Here is a 19,668-nt window from a genome sequence, read left to right as displayed (position 1 = left end):
GAGAAAGACAAGGGCCTCTTCCATACAGCTTTACAGAATCCCACATTATCTGCTTTGAACTGGATCATATGGCAGTGTGGACTCAGATAACCCAGTTCAAAGCAGATATTGTGGATTATCTGCCTAGATATTCTGGGTTATATGGTTGTGTGGAAGGGCCCAAAAAAAAAGAAGGTTTCATCAGGATGGTAATGGGGAGAGAGAGCGAATAGAATGGAAGAGAAGAGGTGCAATGGAGGAGAGGTAAAAGGCTCTGATCAGAAGTATTTCTGATCCAGCTGAAGCTGGTACCTGCTAAAGGAGTAATGTGTAGAAAAATAGTATTGGGATGGAAAAATGAAGTAAAACTTGGCAAGGTTAGGTATTTTTGCTAGCACAATGAATAGGCTTCCCCCTCACTTTCATAGAATCATAGAATCATAGGACTGGAAGAGACCTCGTGGGCCATCCAGTCCAACCCCTTGCCAAAAAGCAGGAAAATTCCATACAAAGCACCCCCGACAGATGCCATCCACCCTCTATTTAAATGCCTCCAAGAAGGGGCCTCCACCACACTCCAGGGCAGAGAGTTCCACTGCTGGACAGCTCTCACAGTTAGGAAGTTCTTCCTAATGTTCAGGTGGAATCTTCTTTCCTGAGCCAAGTTTGAAGGCAACAGTAACAGAGTTTTCAGACTTGAAAGGATGTCTGATAAAGAGTTTCCATTTAAAAGGATCTGACATAAGCATGCACAGTGCAAGACATTTTTTCTGTTTGACAGTACTCAAAGTCCCCGCGCCCTCCCCTGATTGGTCAGAAACTGGCTCAGTTTCAATCTAGGCTCCTGTTGGCTGGGGAATCCTCATGATGTCAGGAGTGGATGGAGTCTCCTCTGTGACAGGAAAAATGAACTGCTGTCAGTTTGAACCCAGAGCTGTTTGGAAGATCCACCCCAGAGAAAGGGGTGGACAAGTAAAATGTGTTGAGGCAATATGTAAAACAGTCCATTATGAGATTATTGACTCAATCCAGCTTGCACAAAAGGTGAACCTTGAAAACACAATGCGGCTGTTGTGTAAACATGAACAGTTCAATTCATGTATACTGTATACTGTTGATTGTCCGGCAGCGGCTCATCTCTGGATTCCCTTGAGAGATCAAAACTTCTGTTGATGGAATTAATTTTTCCAGCTAGCATTGTTTCCTCCTAATGGACCCACCTCCATTAGGGCAGACAGGACCATAGCCAGAAAAACATAGGGGAGATTGAATTTTTTTTTAAGCAAATCATGAAGAGTAGTTCCATAATGCAAAATAATTTAGAAATCAGGCTCCATCGATAAACCTCAGTGGGCACTCATGGGGATTTGGTTAATCAGTTAAAATTCATGAGTAAACCAGGTTTTTTTTAAGCTGAAAATTTTCGGAGGGGGGGGTGAACTACAGCCCTGTGTGCAGATATGATTCCCTGTTCCAGCACAAGGTAGTAGTTATTCTTTAATATGTATCATATATGTGTGGGAAGAGTTATAACCATATTATAAATGGTTTTTTAAATAACACACACACACACACACACACACACACACATATAATTTTGAAGCTTGAAGTTAAACTTCTTTGTTAGGGGATTTGCAGACAGGCTCTTTGTCTGGGGTTTGTGGGCATGCATTTCCTCTTCAGCCAACATCTCCAGGTGTTATTTTGGTGAAAGGTTAAGTAATCACATCCGGGATGTCTAGTTTTCTGGCCGGGCTGCTGGAAATAAAGTCTATTACAAGCTGGAGAAATGTTTATATTTTGATATTGCAAAACTTCATATAGTGTAAAAATGTAATGAAAGTAATAGCACTTTGGAATTCTTCTTGAGTCTAACTTTTGGAAGGGGGTTTGATTTTTCAACAACAGTAACAGAACTCACATGGGGAAGTGTGTGTGTGCAACTTGATCTGTCAGTCATTTCCATCCTTTGCTAATAATAAAAATAATAATACTTTATTTGTATTCTGTTCTATCTTCCCAAGGGGACTCAGGACAGATTCCAGCAAACACAGACAACAAGGCAAACATTCAATGCCTAGAAACAACAAACTCAGATAAATGTTTCTCCTCCCAGTTCTGAGGAAAGGTTTTCATCTCCAACTCTGGGGATGGTGCTCATTTCCATTTATAGGCCGAAGAGCTTGCATTGTCTGTAGACACCTCCTAAATCATGTGGCCAGTATGACTGCATGGGAAACCGTTTACCTTCCTGCTGAGCTAGTACCTATTGATCTACTCACATTTACATGTTTTCGGAGTGCCAGGTTGAAGTTCTGATCAGCAAGTTCAGCAGCTCAACGGTTTAACCCATTGTGCCACCGTGGCTCATACTTCGGGATAAGTAGATCAAACTACTTCCAGTATATGCCATTTGCACATCTGTTCACCTTTCCATTCACTTATCAGTCTATTTCTAAGGATACATCTGCGAGCTGAGCACCTAGGTTAGTGTGACTGCAAATCAGCCTCTTCATGGTTCATCTAGTTTAACCTAGGGGAAGGCAACCTTATTGAGACTTAACCACCAGGTTAAGTTAACTCAGTGGAAAACCCAAATCTTGAGCGTGATTCAAGTTGTCCCTCAAGTTAGGGGGTGTAAAGACAGTTTGGCTGGTTCCTAAACAGAACCAGACACAAATTTCTTGATAGCCACTACATACTTTCTGAGATGGAAGTTGCTACTTGTTCCCTACCCCTGTTTTACTTTAGTGGTCTGGTTGCTCTAAGCCAGGCTGCAAACTCACTAAGAAGTCTGATCATGGGAGGGAGCTATTCCACACCCCCTTTTCATTCCCAGCTTCCTTAGTGAGTTGCACACTAGTTGAGGAATCCCTTTTAGACTGCCAAGTAAAATTGGCCTTTTGGATTAGTGTAGAAGGGCCCAATATCTACATTTGCATTGCAACATTATTACTGCACTTTTTAAAAAGTCCACATTGGGGCTGTGAAGGAAGACTTGCCAAGCAACAAGATTGGTTTGCCTGTGTCATCATCGAAGCCTTGTCCTGAGCTTTTAGAAAATGTCTAATTTTGTTCCCACTTTAAAATTAGAGAAATTGACATCATCGCCAAAGATATGCAGTAGCATTAATTTATCTGGTCTCTGGTATTTTTGGAAACTTGTGGGCAGCTAGCATGTATTTTTAGTAGCTTTGGTGCAAATGCACTGTCATGTAGCTAGCTATGTGTAACAGTTGTATATAGTAATACAGTAGAGTCTCACTAATCCAAGCCTCACTTATCCAAGCCTCTGGATAATCCAAGCCATTTTTGTAGTCAATATTTTCAATATATCGTGATATTTTGGTGCTAAATTCACAAATACAGTAATTACAACATAACATTACTGCGTATTGAACTACTTTTTCTGTCAAATTTGTTGTATAACATGATGTTTTGGTGCTTAATTTGTAAAATCCTAACCTAATTTGATGTTTAATAGGCTTTTCCTTAATCCCTCCTTATTATCCAAGATATTCGCTTATCCAAGCTGCTGCCGGCCCGTTTAGCTTGGATAAGTGAGACTCTACTGTATTGTGTTGTATCTTTTCCCTGTTGAGTTCTCAACCTTTGTTCCTAAACATATAGATATGTTAAACCTTTACAAACTCTTCCTCTGCTTGCTCATGTATGTATATTATACATTGGGCACCTTTCATTACTGAACATCATACATCTGATCACTTTCTTTATTCATTATGAGTCTGATATTGCATTAAACATCCTTTATTTTGTTTTTGGCTTGGCTTCTCCTTGTTTTGTTTCTCCCCTAGGACTTACTAGTAGTAGCTCAAAAATAATCCCTTAATTGGTGGGCTGTATTTTCTCCAATCATATTATAAATTTGCTTTCCCTTCACAAAAGAAATGTGCATTCATTTTTCCCTGTATATACTATGTAGTTTTTAAATATAATTGTATTTTATGCTATTTATATTGCATTTTAATTTTATTTTCAAAATTTTATATTCATATTTACATGTATTTGCTCTATTTTTAATTTGTATTGTGTCATGTTTACTGTTAGATACTTTGAGTATCTTTATTAGAAGAAAAGGGAATAAAAAGTAAGTAAGTAAGTATGCTTGAGAAGATGATGATTTCAATTACCATTTTCCTCTGTTCATAAAATGTATGTTAACACTGTGGTGTCTCAAGTGCACTTTAAGAATGTGATAGAAACAACATTGGCCTTTTAAATGTTAAACCAGAAACGTTTAGAAATCAAATTATACCTTTATTTTTTAGCTTTGATTATAAAAAGGTCTATAGAATCTCACTAATAGATTGATCTTGGAAAAATACTTGCTGAAGGAGAGTTAATATCTTTCTCTCAAAATACACACTTCTAAACATGTTTTTCTCCAAACATATATCTGAACTCTTAATCCCACTTTTGATTGTCAACTATGTTGGAATATACAAGAAGAGTGTACATTAATCTAGAGGATATAGATGCAGTCAGTTCATACTAATATTCACAAACATATAATTCCTCAAGCATCTCATAATTCAAAGTAAAGATAGCAAGAAATTAGTATTCTCTTTCTTCTCAAGACAGATTATTCCACCAACCCATGTGTCAGATTGAATAGAAAACAACATCTTTTACTTCTGAGTATATTTTCATATTAAAACAGGTACCCTGAAACTTGCACACATGCTGAGCTTTTGCATTGCTGCTAAGATAGTTCCTAGAGAGTTCACTATAGGAACCAGTACTAGTAGATAAAGTTATAAGCATGAAAGTTTTTGAAATTTAGTAGGCAATAACTTCTTATCTTCCATGTGCACCTGAATTTCATGGTGAGTTGTACAATCTGCTTAGGTCAGATATTCAGTCTGGCCCTGAAAGGCAGAGATGGAGCTGTTTGTTTGAAGAAATCTTGATATAAGGTGCAGTTTTTTTGGGACTCCTCTCTGCCATATTTCCTTGCTAAAATGGCAAAAGAAAGCTTTGCAATAGTTTAAGAAGATTCCCCCCTCCAGGGGTCTAATCCTCACTAAATTGACTTAAGAGTTAAGAGATTTGCCATTTACTTGACTATTCCTAATACAAAGTTGGATCATTTAACATAAGTAGGTTTAATTGCATCTTTGCCGGCAGTTCTGTAACAACTATAATAAAATAAGGTTGAATAGTCTACTCTCAAGTCTCCTTTTAAAGTAAACAAAGGAGCCTTTGATTGTAAATCCAACCACAGAGCAAACAGAAAAAAAAAATAAAGGAAGCAAGTGAAGCATTTACAACATAGAATGGGGATCTTGGTAGCATGAGATCTATAACGATAATTAATTGCAAGCTTTAATGGAATTGACAGTAAAGTCTTTTTCAGTGACTGAATGGGTTACTACTCTCACAGTGCATGTGGATATGATAGCCCTAATGGCTTAGGAAAGGAGAAAATGAAACATAGTCCAAGGAAATCACAACCCATATGTCTGAGAAAGCAGCAGGACAGGTATAGAAATGAGAATTAGAAGGGGCCTAAATGCTATAAAGACACCAGTTCCTATCTAATCTTGAAAGCTAAGCATGCTCAGTACTTGGATGGAAAACTATCAACAAATGCCTGTTACTTTAGGCTATATTTCAGAGGAAGAAAATGGCATAACCACCTATGAGCATTCCTTGCCTATGAAAAACCTATGAAATTCATAGGCTCACTATAAACTGACAAATGACTTAAAAGACACACATATATACACACACACACAGCTTTACCAGGTCTCAAGGCCTTGGTCAGAATCTCAGATCATGGCTTCTCTTCTTTGGTCCTAGGGTAGAGAGGAAGAATATCAGACTGATCAAAATGTGCATTTGTTATATGTTTTACCTCATATTTAAGGTTTGGTGTTGTTTGTTTGAATTGCCCTGTCCAGATGTTGTGGATGTTTACTGACATTTCCAAGGGTAACATCACACTTGTTACATCACATAAGCAGCAAAATAATTGACTCTATATACTTAAGTGAAGATAAATGTGGGAAAGTCAATTAGATATAGCTTAACTCAGATACAGATTTCACTTTACAGTACTTGTTAAAAACAAAAAGCAGGTTCCTTCTGCATCAAGATATTACTCCCACCCGCCTACCCAAAAGAAACCCTAATGAGGTACTTTTCTTCTTCCAATATCTTATATTGTTTGGGACAAAATGTACCTAAATGAAAATGATCAAAAGGATTTTTCAGGAAAACATTTCATCCCAGCTCTTTAGATTTGCTTTGTTTTTCCATTATTGCGTGATGAGACCAGACACAAAAGTTTAAGGAACAACTTACTTAACTTTAAAAATCTGACCAGCTCAAGTAACATCTGATGGAGGGAGGGACTCCTTACCTCCTTCTGAGCCTCCCTTAGCAAAGTACCCTCTCCCCAGTAGAAAACGTATTGCAGAAATCCACCTTTCAAATATAAGAGAGATCTTTATCAGGAATGATTCCCTTCAGGACCTAAAAGGAAGATGTGTCATAGGCTGGTTTTAAAGTTAATCTCCCTTATGAACTTCTAGGTTCCAAGCTCTTTTCCCCAATGCTTCCTACTCTATAAAGCAATCAATTATTGTGTTGTCGAAGGCTTTCATGGCCGGGATCACTGGGTTGTTGTGTGTTTTCCGGGCTGTATGGCCATGTTCTAGAAGTATTCTCTCCTGACGTTTCGCCCACATACCTCCATACCTCACTACCTCTGAGGATGCCTGCCATAGATGTGGGTGAAACGTCAGGAGAGAATACTTCTAGAACATGGCCATACAGCCCAGAAAACATACAACAACCCAATCAATTATTTGTAATAGTTTGAATACAGTTATACAGATTCATGAAAATATTTCAGGAAAGGAGGAAATGTAAATCCAGCCTATAAGCAACCAATAGGGATAGCCAGAATATTTGAAACTACTGTTAAAAGGTATTTTTGAGTGCACCTTGATGGGGAGAATCTTAGACTGATAAAAATATTTGCAGACTAGGATTGGTTCTGCACAAAATTTGTACTTTTAAAATATAAACAGCATTTTCTGGACAGAAAGCAACATATTCTGTACAGGAGATAATATCTGCTACAGAAAGAAGAAGATTCTGTTTCATGTGTGTAATGTGTTGTTTTCTCCCCCCCCCCCACACACACACACACAAATATATGCACATTTATGCAAGAAGAGTCCCTGACACTAGCATTTTTTGTACATGGCTGGGATTTTGTTTTGTTTTCATTTTTGTTTTTGGAAAAGAAAAATACAAATGGAGAAGACACGTGGGACATCAATTACTACCATGCACAGGGCACTATTTTACCGTAATTTAGTAGGTATAATTTTGTGTACATTTTGTTAGACAAAAGTGCATCCAGGGAACTAAGACCTCCTCTATATTGTCCATTTTATACAAGTTAAAGTTATCTTCACCTGCAGTGGTCAGACAACAACTACCCCAAATGCACATGAAAGAAAGCCCTTAATGTGCATCAGTGCTCTGTGGTTTTTGCAATCGCCATCTGGGCCTCAAACTAGTTCCAGGATATCCAATGTAAATATTTTCATAGCAATACCAGTTTGAAACTGTCCTTAAATGACCAATTTTAAAGAACTAAATTTACAGCTTCTTTATTTCACAGCTTCTCTCCCTGATTTTGCTGATGCTCAGGTATATATATTTTCCCCAGCCATCTATAAGATTTTCACCCATCTTCAAAAGTTTTAATTATATCTCTTACAATGAGATGTTGTATCTAGCCAGTCAGTGTCTGCACAATTTTGTAATAAAATATATACAGCACTATATAAATGGTAATAACTATTTTTTTCCCTCGGAAACAAGATATTACCCAGTTTCTCTGGAGACCATTTCAATGATTGTGCGAGAGGAAATACTATAATTGCTGATTATGTTATATAACAGAGTAATCTATTACACTTCAATGTTTTCAACTGTGAAATAAGAGGCGTAATGTGTTATATTTTCTGGGTATCATAACAAATTACTGGAATACTATTAGGCATGCTCATATATGCATGTATACAAAGAGCATTTGCAAATGAATACATGTTTCTATTCATAGAAACATAGAGCTGGAAGATTGAATATGTCGAGTATGTGCAAAACCTATTCTCTCACTTTGACTTTTCTACATTTTGTTGTGTTGTAACAAAGAACTGAAATGGGCTTAGTTGGCATTGTTATTACTGCATGTAAACAAGATACTTGACACTGTGAAGGTATTTTTGCTGTGGCAGAAAAGTTCAGTTAAAAAATCTGAGTAAATTCTTGGTAGAAACATTACTAGCCACAATTATAGCTGTGAGTTTCCATGGATAGGTCTGCATCTCTGAATTCTTCTGTTGTAGCCTGGTCAGATTCCGAGTGTTCAGAAGATGAGACTGGGAATTCTGGAAGAGATCCAGAGGGCCAGAGAGAAATGTTTTGGAATCTCTTAACAGTTCCCAGGAGAATAGTGAAGGCTGTTCCCATGGGAACCTGCCAAAAGTACAGGTTTTCTTCTGCTTTTTTATAAAGATGCTTGTGGAGCATTTTGGTCAGAATTGTTCAATGAATAGTTTCTCCCATCTCATCTGACTTTAAATTCAGCTTCTTCCGAATTATCATTGGTCTCTTGATTGCTTCTTTGAATAATGCCTCCCTTGACTGTTTTTTTTTCAATATTTTAGTGGATCTCTAGCCAGATTTGTGGTGGAGAAATATTATTTCAATCTTGAAATAATGTGTTTTTAAAAATATCTCAAATTACTTTTGGATAAGACAACCATGGATGATACTACCATACAATTTTACCAAGAGTATTGAGATAGCCTTTGATCTGCATAGTATGCTCTCCAGCAAATCCAGGATTCTTCCATGAATTACTACATCTCTCAGAACATGTGGCACTGGAATTGCATACAGATAGGCTCGATCAAGTATTTCCACAATTTTTGGAGGTACTGGGTTGCATCAGATCTTCATTAGGTAAGACACAGAGAATAATGTGGGTATTTAGGCAACCAAGAAAATTCACGTGTCCTTATAAAAGTGTTTTTCATCTTTCATATTTTGTGTACATCAACTGGCAATATTGCCAATTAAATCTATTTCAGTTCAAAGTTCTGATACAATAAAATGTGGAAAAATCAAGAGACAGTAGCCCTGTATATGGAGAGTGATGCACACTCATCTTCATCTTGCGGCTTCCTCCCATGGCATCCAATGGGCTACTGAGGACACAGAATGCTGGAATAGAATCCCTTTCTATCTGATCTAGGAAGAGTCTTCCTAAAATCTAATGTTAAAATCAAATGTTCCTTACAGCATGGCCACAATTCAGATATAAGTACATGTTGTGCGCAAACAAAAACCCATTAACATTATCCCAGTGCAATATAAAATTACAACCACATACTGTTTCTGAATATGTGGTTCTGTTAAAAAAATCCAACAATTAGATTTAGACTGAGACTGACACTGGTTTCAACAGACGTGTACACACCTACACACTCACAGAAAACCCTCTGCTACCAGACTATTATTCTAACTATTTTGAAAGAGCCCTCTGTGCACAGCCCTGGATGTTTTACGCAAACAGTGGGGCAGCTCTGTAAATCCAAGAGGAAGAATGAATATAAAATGAAGGAAGTTCTTCATGAATTAAGCAGAGGATTTTTTTCATATTTAAGTCGGCAGGAACAAGAGATGCTTATTTGATTTTTTTCTATGCAAGATCTCTGCAAATTAAAACTTTAATGAATGTACTTACCGAAGCATAAGCAAAAGTTATTACAGCTCCAATATAATTTTTCATTATATTAAAAGTTTAGAATAGTACATCTCCCCCCCCCCCCCAAAAAAAAGCACACATAGTTTCCCACTTCTATTGTGCAGTCAAGGAAATATATTGGCCATTATTATTATTACTGGGTTTTGTATATATTTAGAGAGCAATCTACATACATAATGTCACAGGAGAGTAATGCAAGCAATAAATTATAATGGTTCAGAGAGGATTGCTGTGGAATGTGTCAAGCATCTTAAAGTTGTGTTGAAGCAGAAGCCCCCCTTTATAATGAGGTATTAGAGACAAAGAGAAAATCACAGAACAGATTGCTGGATACAAACAAAAATGTTAAATGTATCTGAAGAGAAGTTATTCCTAGAAAAATTTCTTTTCCCATTTTCCAAAATGCAGGAAATGGAAAACACACATACACATTTGCTGTATATACTGGTGTATGTATCTAGACATTTTAGCCAAAAAAATCATGCCAAACCCTCCTGTGTCAATGTATGTACTATACCCGAACCCTTAGCAAAAAAGGACCCATTCCCTTCTCTGGGTAGAATGGCAAAAGCAAGAGCTTAATCCATCCCAGGAGAACCTGAAAGAAGTAGTGACTCTCTCTAATCTCTTTGCCATTGTGTCAGTTCTGATATTTTTGAATGATTGGGTGAAAAAATGGTGGCATCTCTTTCATGCTTCCTCTCAAGGAATGCCAATTTTAGGTTCTAATACAAAGGACAAATGTCTTGTCTTTTGTGACTTTATTGAGCGAAATGGTGGTGGTGGTGGTGGTGTTTGTTTGTGGATGTGTGTGTGTGTGTGTGTGTGAACATTGTACCTTAGCTTCTATCAAAAAAGAAGAAAGGAACCATTCCTGTCTTTTAGTAGAGTGGCAAAAGGCCTTTTTTGATGCTTGGCCAGGAAAATGGCCATAGCAGCCAGGGGAATGAATCTTGATTTATCCATGTGACATATCAAAATTCCTCATTTTGGTACTAAAACTGTCCCTCGACTTATAATTGAGTATATATGGTACCTTCCTAAGCTTAAAAACATCAGGGGAGAATGGGACTAAATGGTCCGTCACACCTGGGAGAGTTCAAATATTTATTATTTCCTCATTAGATTTGTTACATTCAGCCCTACACCACAAGCTCTTGGGACACTGTACACATCCAAATTATTTAAGCAGTTAAAACATGTGAACATATGAAAATAACTGAAAAACTCCAATGAGTATTGCAGATTTTGGTAGGTCTGGGGCAATAGAAAAATGAAAAAAGAAAGGGACGAGGTATCTGTGTTTTCAAGTCATCTATTTTGGGAAGGGACTGGAAAGTTTTAATTCCCACAAAATTATGCCCCATCTAGCTCCCAGTAATTGTGATCACATAATAGAACTATATCTATCCCCTCAACTCTCTTTCTTTCATATTGCATTTTTTTTTAAAGAAAAGCTGTTTTTCCTTTTAGCCTTGTCTATGAAAACAACAAGAGAACTGGATTATTCCTGAAACATTTAGAGCACTATTAATGCTATCAACAGCATGGAACAAATTTGTTTGTTGTGATCAGGTCAAAGTAGTGAGATTTCTTTTTGAGTAGAAATATAAATTGCTCCTAATGGGGTTTGGTATACTCAGGAAGCTGCAGATGTCAGATCAAACTTTGTAATGTATAACCCTATTATAAATAAATGTGTGCTGCAAACAAATGCAACAACCTGGGTCAGTTTTCCCTTGCTTGATATAATTTGTTCTGCATAGATCCTGGTAAATGTCTTTTTTTTTTTTTTTTTTGCAGCTAGACATAGTGATTAGAGTAGATGGTAAGCATGATATGGTCAATTTACTTTGATGGTGTTCTTTGTGTGTACACCTATTATATGGGCATTCACTTCAATGTACCAAATGGATGTCTTGTTTTCAGATGCAAGCTAACTCTTATCCTAAAGTGAATGTAGGAAAAGGAAATATTACTATTAATGGACATAAACATTTTATTTCATATTATGAATGGTTAAACATAAACATGTTAGAGGAAACATGTACCATATATACTCGAAAATAAGCTGAGTTTTTCAGCCCTTTTTTAAGCTGAAAAAGCCTCCCTTGGCTTATAAAAGAGTCAAGGTCAAGACCGGCAATGGAGCCTGCAGGCTATTGCTTGCAATATATGATATATTTCTCTCTTACCCTCCCTTATCAGTGTGTTTTCTTTTGCAAAGCCTCCCTTCCCTCTTAATCAAGAGAATGTTTTGAAAAGGGAAAGATGCCCTTACAAGTCAGGAAGAAGAAATATATATATTCATTAATCTTATGAAAGTATTAAAAACATGGATAAACTGACTTATTGGACTAAAAAGAACAACGGCTACCCAATTAGAGAAACGGACTGGTCAAACCTGTAGAAATACCTAAATGAAGAACTGTTATGAAGATGATATGTATTGGAAGATTGAAGACTGGAAGTCAATCCCCCCCCCCCACTCGGTTAGGGATGTGTGTGTGTGTGTGTGTGTGTGTGTGTGTATATATATATATATATATATATATATATATATATATATATGGCTTGCAAATATTGTCGGAGAAATGCACACACACACACACACACACACACACACACAGAGAGAAAGGATTTGCAAACGTACCAGGGGAAAATGCATATGTGAAATTAGTATCTATAATTATAGATCTATATTTAGCTCTGTATTGTTTATATAAGCATTGAATGTTTGCCTGTTACTATGTTGGCAGCTGGCCTGAGTCCCCATGGGGAGATAGGGTGGGATCCAAATGAAGTTTATTATTATTATTATTATTATTATTATTATTATTATTGATACCATATTGTTTTTGTTGCCCCTTCTTTTCCACTTATAGAGCTAGTTTGTTTTTCTTTAAATATGGTAAATATGGTAAATATGGTAAATATGGTAAATATTCAAAAACATTTAACCTACTGATGCCTCGATTAATGAAATTTTATTGGTATCTATTTTTATTTTGAAATTTACCAGTAGCTGCTGCATTTCTCACCCTCGGCTTATACTCGAGTCAATAAGTTGTCCCAGTTTTTTGTGGTAAAATTAGGTGCCTCGGCTTATATTCGGGTTGGCTTATACTCGAGTATATACGGTATGTGGCAAAATGTGGTCCTTTCACAAAAGTCAGGGAAGAGAATGATTCTCACTACAGACGTTTCAAAATTAAGTGCTTAATCTTGGTATCTTTTTTGTACTCATTTTATGGCATCTATGGTTCTGTGTTCTCCTTTTGCATCTTTCATTTTAGTTAGAATTATTTTTTCTTATTTGTTATTTTGAGGCAATAGAAGAATAACATCTCCTCTAATTTATAGCTCCACAACAAGGCTCTTTTTATCTAATATGTTTGGACAGACATGGAAACAGGACCATACAAATTGAACAAACAGAAACTGGTAGCGATTTTATACAAATGCACAAGACTACTTCAGTTTTTAAAATAATCGGTAATGAATAACTTTAAAAATAACTTTTCTATTATCTCTTTGTCTCTCTCAGTATAAAAATAGAAAGAAATTAGAGTCCCTAAATGTACACAAAATCTAACCAGATCTTGCATCAATCAATTGAATTCAATCTGAAAGCCAAATTTTTGAAAGACTAAAAATGCAACACCCAAAAGCAACTGAAACTAGGGTCTGCTATATGATCAAGCAAGTGCCCAAGAAAATGCCAATTCATGCCAAAGCTATTCTTGAATCACAGATGATGGTCTTAGCTAAGATGCTAACCCCCAAAGCTGGAGATATAATGGAGGACAGATTTGGGTTTTTTTGTATAATCTCCCCTTCTCCCCTCCTAAAATGTGTTCAAAATAAGTTTATAAGAATTTAAGTTTAAGCTTTGAAATAAAAAACAAGAGAACAATCTTAACACACACAAAAATAGAAATGGGTCTTGATTTCTTGGGGAGGGGTGATCCCAAAACGAAGACAATTGCTGAGATGTGATAAATGAATTTTAAAAATACTTATTACAATTGGTTAACAGCCTAAGGCTAACATTGAAATCTGAATTATTTGCTAGATGAAAGTTAGAACTCCTCTATTTCATGCTTCTTACTAACTTAACAATTAAGATTTTTGTTATTAGCCATCTGTTACATCTTTTTTCCTTAAACAGAAATTGGAGAACAGGATGTTCTGTCTCAACAACATATTTGACTCATTACAATATGTTTACCCTTGATATATGACGATTTTCATCTCAGTAAGTTGCTAGGATGATTGAAAAACTTGGAACAGAATTGAATGGAACTGAAAGAACAGTTTAAAAGTATAACTTGGAGACAGTTGAGAAGGAGGTTTTAGGACAATGCCTTAATGTATTCAATCAGAAACCATCTAGAACAGAAAATGACGAAAATCACCAACTAAGCCAAAGCTACAAATCCACCAGTCAATTAAGTGATCTCATCACAAAGGGTTTAATTCGGCAGCATATGCTGGTTTAGCTCAGGTCATCATCAATGTTCCAGCTATTTAAACCTTTGTGAGGAAGAAAAGGCATTCAGTTACATACTAAAAGCATTAGATACTTAGTTTTGTCTGGAGGAATGAATTAAAATAATATAAGAATGTTTTATTTACCACTAAGAAATACTTCTGGACCCTCTTTTATTGAAGATTTGTCAAGACTTTTTACCATCTATCTTCTTTCAGCCACAGAGTTATGGGCTTTCACTCCTTTTAGTGGCCACGAATCTGCATCACCAGCATAACTACAATGATGGAGTTATGTAAAACCCATAAAACTCTAGCTTTTCAGCCTGACATTACCCTAGCTGAAAGATTTCTGAGGCACCAAGGTGGGAAATGATGGTGACAGTGTTATTTTGATCACAGGGCCCATTGAAAACAGACAGTTGGAGATACCCTTGGGGTCCTGCTGCAGCTGCTTGTCTCAAGGTGCCTAATTACCAGGAGAGCACTGTAGTCATCATTTTCCCAATGCCTCCATATGCAGTCTTGGAAATGCTTTAGTTGGGGCCCTTCCAGGATGAAAGATGGGGTTTGGTGTCATAATTGGCTATTAGCAACCATCAATGTGAATCTCCAGCATTTGCAACATTGTAAAGTGCAATCTCATAACTAGTGAAGTGGACAGAAAACTTCATTTATTATAGTTCAATCCAGAATTGACTTTTCAAGATTGCCATTAGTAAGAAGAAGAACTGGGATAAGTTTTAGGTCTGGTCTATTCTGGATTTTACACATCCTTGTTGTGGTTTGTGAAGAATCTGATGCTTCAGAGGATGAGGAAGAGGATTTTGTGTGGTCTCAGGAGGGAGTTTTGGGGGGTGGAAGTGGCATGGAGAGATGTGTTAGTGAATCTCCTGGTAGTTCTCAGGATGTTAGAGAAAGCAAAATCTGTTCCCATGAGAATCTGCCAGAATTTGCTCCTGAGAGTAATGTGGAGAACTGTGAGTTTTTTCCTAGATCAGAGCAGCTGCAGCTACACTGAGAGAGTGTGAAAGAGAGACAGACTCGCTTTTTCCAGCAGCTTCGAGATAAGCAGCAAAGAACCAGTGATGTCATGGGATGGAATTGAAGCTTTCAAGTGAGTTCCAAGCGGACCACTCTTTGTGAGAACATTGCATTTCAAGTGGGAACAACTCTTAAATTCCATGGCCTTGCATCATGTGTTCAAGTTTCTGAATTTTGTGTCTTGTTCATGCCTTCTTGGTTTAGTTTCAAGTTTCTGTATTTTAATTCCTGTTCATGGCTTCATGGTTTGTTTGTTTTTTAATCTGGTTTATTCTCTGTTTTGTTCTCAATTTCTGGATATAACTTTGATCAAATGTATGGATTTTGCCTTGTTTCACTGAATTGACTCAAAATGAAGTTCCAAGTTTTTGAATACCTATGGACTGATTCATGAAACCGATTGTCACATACACTCCACAACTTTGAAGTTTCTGGATTTGTCTTTGAGATTTTTATTTTTATTTTGATTGTGCATTTTCTTATTGTTTATCTTTTTCTTAATAAACTTTACTTAGTGGATTCTCTCATCCCTGCATGGTGTCTGGGTGAAAAGGTTTCACACGGCTGGGGCTTAGCAGTCCTACTCTCCCTTGAATCCATGAATTGTAATAACTTCATTGTGTCATAGAAAAATCTTCTTTCCTAGCCACTGACGCAGAAGAGTCTACTAATGTGGCAAAACTTTCCCAACCATAAACAATCAATATAGCTGGAATGTGAACAAAGATCTATTCAGTTGGGGGATACCTTACGCATGCTTTAAGAGTGTGTAATGTGTGCCAGAAAATTTATGTAGCTTGGGAAAATTCCTGTAAGAAGTAGAATAAGGTAGAGAAAGGTTTCTTGAGCTATTTTAAAGGTAAGGATGACAATGAATGTAACAAGAAGTCACATGTCTATGTCCTTCGCACATTGTTGCAAAAGTATGAGATTGTACTACAAACGATCAAATGTGTATGGTCTATTCAAATAAAGACTTCTACTGAATTCTGTCAGGATTGAAAGTCTTAGTTCCAGATACCCTCATAAAACAGAGACACATTGAATATAAACCTCTTCAGTGCTGTAGACCTCTTGACCAATTAACAGGGGAAAGAATGAGGAACATGTCCATCCAGAAAAACGCAGCAAAATGCAGTATACACTCTTCTTAAGCCTTTTCTATCAAATTTTGCGTGCATTGGCCCCAGTTCAATTCTCTGTGTTTATATCTCTGTAAAAGAAATTACAATCATCCAGGTCAGTTGTTTGATAGGAAGGGAGAACTAAATCCAGCTCACATTCTTTAGCAGCTGATGTGCTTGATTGCAGCTTATATATGTACAATCCCAGATGTTGGACTGGGCTGGGAAATCAGCATTTCTTTGTAAATGCAGCTTCTCATCCAGCTAGGGATTAAGTATCAGACATCTGAAGAATGCTTAGTGTTTCTTTATTTGTCTGTGTTTAAATTAAAGGGGCAGGGACAATTTTACATTCTGAGAAGGGCAGTTTCTTTTTATTTATTGTGCTTTTTCCCAGTTGTGTTGCAACAGAAGGACTATTCTAAACAGGATCTGCATCCAGGACTGTGGTATTAAATCAGAGAACAGCAGGAATTCTCCCATGACACCCTATTTAATTTTAAAAGAACAATATTCCATTGCTAAACATTTTCCTTTTCACAATATTGCTATTGGGAAAGGTGAGCAAACAAGTTAGTGATCTTAATTTTTGATAGCTTGGATGTATTTAAATTTGTCAAGATTAAAGAAACATCCACAGAAACAATGGATTCTATTACTAATTGTTCCTGCTCTGAGAAAAATTTCTGGTAAAAAAATGTGTAATATCTGGGGAAGGAACATTTCAGAAGAAATATTTGTAGGCATTTTCACTAAGACAATAAAATGTTACTGTTTACTTCATCTCTCTGTGTGTGTTTACATACACACATTAACCATATAGCAGTACAGAAATAGAGGGCCCATCTACACACACAGCCTTTGCTGGCATATAACAACAAAATCACAACATATATATACGACAAGAGGAAGTCACAGATGAAAAGAAAGCATTCTTAAAGTTTACTAATCTCAAGGATAACATTTGCAACAGTCTCACAAAAGAATGTATCAGGGTTGTTTAGAAGATTTGGAATTTTATAGCACCCTTGCCAATGAGAACATTGTGAAAAAATGGAAATCCTGTATAGAAGGCCCATCTCCACCGCCATATAATGGCAATTGAAATGGCATTATATGGTCAGTGTAGGCTCAATGCAGTGTAATGCTGTTCAATGCAGTAAAACTTCAATGCAGTTTCAAATGGCATTATATGGGAGTGTAGATTGAGCCACACTGTTGTTTTTAGTTGCTAGCAAGCCATTTTCACATGCAGTAAAGCTGCAATTCTCTCGCATCTTTATTTTGTTGTTGCTGGCGGCGGCGGCGATATTAGAGGACCAAGCACAATTAATCAGATATATGTCTCCCTCAGATTGGAGGGGGTTAGTGTCTTGTAAGTGTACTGGAGGCAGAAACCTTAAGTGACTCTACCCATTCAGTGCCCTTCCAGACAGGCCTTTAATTCAAGACGTGTCTCATTTTTACCAGAGGTATCCAAATGACACCTCCGGTAAAAGCAAATTAATGCAGAGTAAACCAGATTTCCCTGGTTTACTCCGCATTAATTTATGAAAGATCTGGGTCTGATGAGGCATTGGGTCTGTGTGAATTGACTCTCAGGACGTGTCACACATTTCCCGGAAGTCAATCTAGACAGCCATCTTGCACTTCTGGGCTGGAGACTAATGTTGTGATAGGCCACCCACCCCTACCTCCAAGCTCCAAATTTTCTCCCTAAAACTTATTGAAAAAGGCCCCTGACAGCCATGGAGCCTCTCCTCACATCCTTTCTGATGGCGGAAATGTCATGTTAGGATACCGAGGGAGGAGGAGGAGGGAATTTCCTCTTCACCCTTCCCAACTCCTCAGGCATCATTTCCTCCATCAGGAGGATGCGAGAAAAGGCTCCATAGCTGTCAGGGAACCTTTTAGTAAGTTTTAGGAGGAAAATTTGGGGCTTTGGAGTGGCTTCATGCTATCCTGATTTCAATTGGGATAGTATGCAGCCATCCTCAAGGGGAAAGCCTGGGTTTTGGATTGGGGGTGGAGACTAGAACGTGAGCAGAAGCAGGTTCTTTTTGCTTTCATTTCTACTCACATTTTGGTTTAGTGTAGAAGGGCATGAACGCTAAATCTACACTGCCAAATAATGCAGTTTGAAGTGCATTTATGTTATCAGTATAGACCCATATAATGCAATCCAATACAGTTTAAAGTGAATTGTTTGGCAGTGTAGTTTCAGCCTCAGACTGCATTGGTGGCAAATCTCCTTTCCCAAACACTAGTGAGATGATAACTACTATTGGATTTTACAGTGTTTTGTACAGATGTTTGTTTGATATTGTTTCTATAAATGCATATGACCATGGGTTGGAGCATTAATAAATTGATTGAATTTCAGTGAAATTTCAGATAACTACTTTTATATGAAATGAATTATTTACAGATTATTCCTCCAAGACCATTAGCTTCTCCTGCTGTGGCAAGGAAAAGAGGTGCAATATGAAAATAATAAGGTATAGGATGGACTTTTCTTGAGTAGACTTATTTAATCAGTTGCTGATTATGATTTAACACACAAGTAAATTTCACTGCTTCAATGGCTCTTCTCTAATCAGAAGAAAACTAGGATTGTGTAGTGGTTTGAGTGTTGGACTATGACTCTGCAGACTATGATTTGAGTCCCCACCCAACCATGGAAATCCACTAAGTAACTATAAACAAGTCATACTCCCGCATTCTCAGAAAAAGGCAAAGGCAAAACATTCTCTGAACAAATCCTGTAAAGAAAACCCTGTGATATGATTTGTGTGCAAACAACAACAATAACAAACTCTAATCAGGACTAATTATAGAATGTAGGCAATAGAAATACTGTGATCCAGATATTTATAAATGTTTTCAGGGTTTATTCTGTGAGCTGCAGTCCTATCCTTGAAATCTTATGCTTAATAGGGGTATACAAAATGACAGAAATCTGTTTCAAGTTTTGGTTGGCCCCAGTTTTGTCTTGAAAATATTTTGAAAATAGGTGTGGCTATCAGGATAAAACTTGGGGCACTTGTAGGACGCATTCACAACTGTAAGTTTATGAACATTTCACTCATCCATAGATATTTAGAATTTTTAAAGAATTTTTAAAATATTTCATTAAAAAGAGATATCGTTTAGAATTTCTGCACAATGACAAAACATGAGTAGGACATCATTCCAGCAAAACTTCAGAAAGGTCTG

This window comes from Anolis carolinensis, chromosome 4 (genome assembly GCF_035594765.1).
Source record: "Anolis carolinensis isolate JA03-04 chromosome 4, rAnoCar3.1.pri, whole genome shotgun sequence".
Taxonomy (NCBI): Eukaryota; Metazoa; Chordata; class Lepidosauria; order Squamata; family Dactyloidae; genus Anolis; species Anolis carolinensis.
This window is presented reverse-complemented; position numbering follows the sequence as displayed.